The sequence below is a fragment of the Schistocerca cancellata genome, chromosome 5 (genome assembly GCF_023864275.1).
Source record: "Schistocerca cancellata isolate TAMUIC-IGC-003103 chromosome 5, iqSchCanc2.1, whole genome shotgun sequence".
Lineage (NCBI taxonomy): Eukaryota > Metazoa > Arthropoda > Insecta > Orthoptera > Acrididae > Schistocerca > Schistocerca cancellata.
Window position 1 is genome coordinate 301,243,514 of NC_064630.1, and position 6,305 is coordinate 301,249,818.

The following is a 6,305-nucleotide window of genomic DNA, read 5'->3' on the forward strand; positions in this document are numbered from 1 at the left end:
GGCAAGGAAAGGGTTTCTGAAGAAGAGAAATTTGTTAACATCGAGTACAGATTTTAAGTCTTTTCTGAAATTATTTCTATGGAGTGTAGCCATGTATGGAAGTGAAACATGGATGATAAATACAAGGGGCATTCAAATGAAATCCGCTCACTAGTGTAAAGTAACGGCAGCGATTTTATTAACTCAGAAATGTAATTATACACAGTACACATAATTAAAAATACTCATCAAAACTGTTGACACATTTATCCCATTGCGACACTAGCAAGTCGATTCCATCCTTGAAGAAGCTAGTAGGCCACTATCTGATCCAGGTCTGGACCCAGCCACACACTTCACCATCTGTTGCGAATTGATGTCCATGAATAGCTTGTTTTAGAGGTCCAAACACACAGAAGTCTTACGGTGAAAGGTCGGAACTGTATGGTGGATGTTCCAGCATCTCCCACCGAAACTGCTGCATTGTCGTCTTCATTGGCCTTGTGTGAGCAGGCATTATCATGCAGGAGGATAACCCCATTGAACAACATGCCTTGGTGTTTCGAGTTGATGGCTCGTCTAAGTTTCTGTAAAGTGGCTTCATAACACTAGGCATCGATGGCGGTTTCCCATTCCAGGAACTGTACAACCAGTGGGGCCTTGTGATCAAAGGAGGAGGACATCATGACCTTACCAGAACTGGTGTGATTGCCTTCGATTTCTTTGAAGGTAGTGAAGTCCAATGTTTCCACTGCTTTCCGGTTCTAAATGGTGACACCATGTTATGTCACCTATGACAATACATTGACAGAAAGCCATATTCTTCCTGATGATAATGTTGCAGATGACACTAAGACAGCGCCAATCGAGTATGGCACTGTTCGGCGGTCAGTTGGTGAGGAACACACTATGTACAGATTTTTCTAAAGTTCAAGTGTTGATGCATTATGGTGTGGGCGGTGCCCATGCTAATACCCAGTAACTGATGGATCTTGTCCACGGTGATTCTGTGGTTGTCCAAGACTAAAGCATTCACTTCCACAACCATTTCTGGCGTGATGACAATATGAGCCTGTCCAGGAAGAGCATCGTCTTCCAGGAACTCGTGCCTCTCAAGCAATCATTTGCACCATTCCACAACACTGGAACAACTTTGACTGTGCTCACTGTACACAGAATTCATCCGTCGACACATTTCACGTTCTCTTCCGCGTGAACCACACTGGCTCTATACAACATCAAACGGTGCACACACATCAGTCTCTCTACCAATAGATGGAACCACAATACCTGCAATTACGTGGTACCACCTTACCACAAGAAGAGAATAGAAGTGTCCGAAATGTGGCGCTACAGAAGACTGCTGAAGATTAGATGGGTAGACCATGTAACTAATGAGGTGGTACTGAACAAAATTGGGGAGAAGAGAAACTTGTGGCACAACTTGACTAGAAGGGATCGGTTGGTAGGACATGTTCTGAGGCATCAACGGATCACCAATTTACTATTGGAGGGCAGTATGGATGGTATAAGTGTCTCTTGGCCCATACTAGCAGTTAGGAGTCTTGAATCGATCAACTTATTGGTTCAACGACCTTCCTCTTGTTATTGGTTCCATGTTAAGATATCATCACGAGGCAGCATGTTTTGTCTGCGCAAGCAAAATATTTATTCCTTGACTTAGTGTTGCTCCATAGCAAGCGAAGCAATGTAAGAAAATCAATATGTGACTGGACTTTGTTGCAAGACAGGATAAAACAGTCATAGTTAGCCGCCATACTATACAATTTGTGTCTTGAGATTCACAACTGATAGACAACATTAATGTGGAGTTTAGTAATAGCCATAATACAGTTTGGTACATGTAAAAGGTTATTTCACATATTTATTTTTGATCAAAAGATTATGTGATGAGCTGTAATATACAACAAGCTTGAATAGGACTTCGAACATTTGGTGGTCAATGTTTGCTGTAGAACCTGCTTCAATAACACGGTCAAAAGCATAGAGAAAGTTTTCTCTGCTAAAACGAACTCATTTCACTCGCAGACAATCAATCATTGAAGACCAAATGCGAATGGCAGTAACCCAATTCGCGAAGATCCTACAGAAGTTTTCTTTCTCTTATATTTCAAGAATTTCACAGGCGACCATTGGAGTTGGCAGCTACTTCTACATCACGAGAATAACTTGTCTACATGTAAAAAAATTACATATGCTGTGGGAGTAGTCGACGCCGCTCTGGAAACTGATACTGTCCTTCACAGACATACAGACACTGCACACACTCATTCAATAACAATGAATTTAATATTATCCTGATTAAAAACATTAATTTCTTCTTTTGAGCCACAATAATATAAAAATGGCGACCATGACAGGACTCAAACCTGCACTCTTATAATATTATGGATCAAAAGAAGAAATTAATGTTTTTAAGTTGGTAATATTAAAAGGGTAAAAATCATAGAGGGAGACCAAGAAATGAATACACTACGCAGATTCAGAAGGATGTAGGTTGCTTGGAGATGAAGCTTGAACAGGATAGACAAGCATGGAGAGCTGCATCAAACCAGCCTCTGGACTGAAAACCACAGCCATAGTCACAACAACAGCAACAACAAGAACAACAACAACAACAACAGCTCAAGCAAATGATGATTTTTGCTTATGATCACGAAGGAATCATCATAACAGATAAGAAGCCCCATGTGGAACAAGTGCCACAGCAGTGTATTATTGTAGCTTCATGCAAAACCTGTGCAGAAAAAAGTGCAAAACCAAACCTCAGTTGCTCAAGGCTAGGCCACTCGTTTACCATAACAATGCTTGTCTACATATCAGAAGTCATGTAGCCCAAAAACTTCGCAAATATGGATGGGAAGTTTTGCCGCATCCTCCCTACAGCCTAGTCACAAGTCCATCAAACTTTGATTTGTTCCCAAAGTTGTAAAAACCTATTCATGAATGTAGTCCTCTTTCTTTGGAAGAGCTGTCTACCACAATTACCAGAGCCATTCGACAATGAACAGAAGTGATGTCCTGAATGGAATAATGGAGCTTCCAAGGTGTTGAGACTCAGTCATAGAAAAGCAGGGAGACAACTGTAAGTTACCAATATTAGTGAACTGCTGCCCCAAGATGTATGGCATTTTTAATACAAGGCTTGGGAACAACAAGGTCAGTGGTTATTTTAATAAAGTACCTTCGCGATTTACACTTTTTTTTCAATGATTTTATATTGATTTCAAGATTGCAGCTTCCTGAAAATGTTACCAAAAATTGGGTAAAATGCCAAATTTTACAACAATTTGTTAAAAATAGCCAATTTTGTGACATGTCACAAAACTTTTGCGTTATCATTAACACAATATCTTCCTGTCCCTAGCAGTGAGGAAAAAGGGCACTTAATACAGAAATCTGCGGAACATTATTCTTCTGGGTCCACAGAGAGATGAGAACAGTGCCAACCTGGACTTTGAATGACAATTTTGGTAGGAATTGGCAAATAATAATCAAAACAGTGCCCTGAGGAAATCACTCATAATGTATATGTAATATGCAATGGCACCTAGTGGTGTCATAGGGCTTACAAATATTGAAGAAAACTGTGACAAGATGGCAGCATTCATAAAAGCCCTGTTGAATTGTGATTTCCAAACAAAGCATATCATCGATCAGGAAGCAACCCTTCCAAAAGCCCCACCGGCAATGGGACTTAAGGTCTTGAGTTTCAAGGACACTACAGAACCAATAAGCCAACCCATCCAAATAATTTTCAGGCGATGTTGGTCAGACTGATCGGCTGCAATTGAGGGATCATGGATCATTACCGGGTTCAAGGACAGGAACCACAATACTGTCCCTCCAGTGTGAGGGGAAAACACCTTGGACCCAAATATGGTTAATACCCAGAGATATTGTCACTGTGGAGGATTCAGGTGCTGAAGCAATTGGTTATAGATGGAATTGGGGCCAGGGGCTGAATTGCAGGAAGAGGAGAGGGCCAGAAGTTCCCATTCAGTGAGAGATTCATTGTAAGATTTCACCTGACAAGGTAAAAACATAAGTGGGGAAACTTGGGACTGCTGTTTCTGGAGGAGGAAGGCAGCCAGATATGAGGCTGACACAGATGGCATCGCAAAATGGGTTGCAAGAACTGATGGATCTCTACAAAGGCCATTGGGGAGGGGCTGGGGTTGAAGATGACAGTTGGCAACCTTGGAGGGTGCAGAGAGTAGTCCACACTCATGAGGAAGGGATAGAACAACTTGCTCTGCCTGATTATGTAACACATCTGGCATTAAGCCATTTAAAGGTAATAAGACCGGAAGAGGACAGGTGCCACTTCAGACATTGCAAGGCTTGACGGTGATTACAGATGGCAATGGCAACAGCTATGCTCCACTGTGGGGCCAGCCAGCAAGTGACCCAAGTCTTGTAAGATTTTATGAATACAACCTGACAAAGGGGGGTGGGGGGGGGGGGGGGGTAATCACTACCTGGCAAGTACATAGAGGCCAAATTGCATTTTGGGGAGCTCAGTGGGGTAACCTGGCCGTCAAGAGGCGGGAAGGGAATGGGGGAATACAGAGAAAGTGGTCACAATTGCGGAGGTCATTGTGTGGAACCAGTGTAATAATAAAGGGAGATGGGGAGTGGAAGTGAGCAAAAGATCAATGGCAGAGAAAGTGGCACTAAAATAGGTAGTGGAACCATTATTAAGAAGGCAAGACTGTGGCCCGTAAGAAACTTGTCTATGAGGATATCCCAACAAGATGAAAAAGCACTGCTCCACAAGAGGGAAAGACATAGCAGAGGCAAAGTTAGATGTCACAGACAAAGTGCGAAGGTGGTAATATTTCTGTCGAGTCTCAATGCAGGATAAAAGATCAAGAGACATTTATTCCTGTACTTTCTTTTCCTTCTTATGAAGCAGGAAATCAGGCAAATGTGGAGAGTGATGTTCATGACACTGAACGCACACAGGTGGCAGAACACATGAGCTACAACCATGGAGTGGGAGGCCACATTCACCACATACAGGGTCCACTGTACAGCGGAAAAATGTGCCCAAAATGTAAACACCGAAAACACCTTGTGGTTGGTGGGATATACTGCTTTACGTGGTATCAATAAACCATAACCTTGACCTATCCCTGTGGGATATCCCAACAAATAACAGAATAAAAGCACCAGTAATAATGTAGTTCCTTGCCATTCCGGATTGGCCCAGAGATCCTTATCGGATTGAAGCCCCTATGAAAAATGACACCCTGAACTATATTCAAACACTATTGAGAACTAATGGTCACTGCAATGTTGCCATGGTGATTGCAGACTCTAAGAGCTGCAGATTTGGTGGCAAAAATAGTTTTGATCAACAGCAACCTGACTGCACCTTATCCAGAGAGTCCACTTCACCAAACTTGTCTTCAGCGGTTTCCACGAAAAATTATGGTGTGGTGGCAGTGACAGTCTCCTCATCACTCCTGGCGCAGACCACGTACTGGGGAAAGTGTTTCACCCCCAGGTAAAGAGCACAGCCCGCCTCCCAGGGGGAAGCAAAGGCTGTCAACATGCTGCCTATATAGCATTAAAAGGGTGACAACATTGAAGAAAAGATGGAAGAGGTAGTAAGGCAGAAGGTGCTAATTAAGGTGTTCTTGCCCAGTCAGCTCACATTACAGAAACAAAATTTAAAAGAGGAGGTCAAACCCCTAAGGGGCACTAAAAATGCCACAATGGAAAGGTGAAAAAATACAAGAGGGACAAAACCATAAGGGAAAGCAGATACCGGAGGACAGCTGGGCCGATGTAAGCAAGGGCACAGAGACAGGAGATTGGTTGATTGCTGGCAATGAGAGACCAAACTGCGAGTTCATTGGCACCTTAATCCTATAAGTACTGAACCAGGAATAGCCCTCAGAAGAAGCATTCCAAAAAGCAAATCCTGGGAAGCCTGATTGTCAGCAACAAGATACAATAAGACAGAGATAAAATCAAGGAGAAATAGGAGTAGGGTGTGAGAGGGGGTAAGATGGGCAAGCCACTATGCCCATAATGCAGCTGGCAGTCCCCAGAGCACAGTATGCGGTGGAAGACACACCTACTGCATCCCACCAGCACCACTACACCGTCCATTTCTTCGAGAAACACAGACAAGATGATAAAAGTTTAGGAAAGATAAACCATTAGAACTGGCAAACATAAAAGAACAAGGACAATAAAAAGGGGCGAAGAATAGGGGCCAGGCCAGATTGCCCAGTAAAGGCCACCTTGGGACCCCTGGCCGAGAGCAGGTGAGCAATGCCCCTCCAACCCCT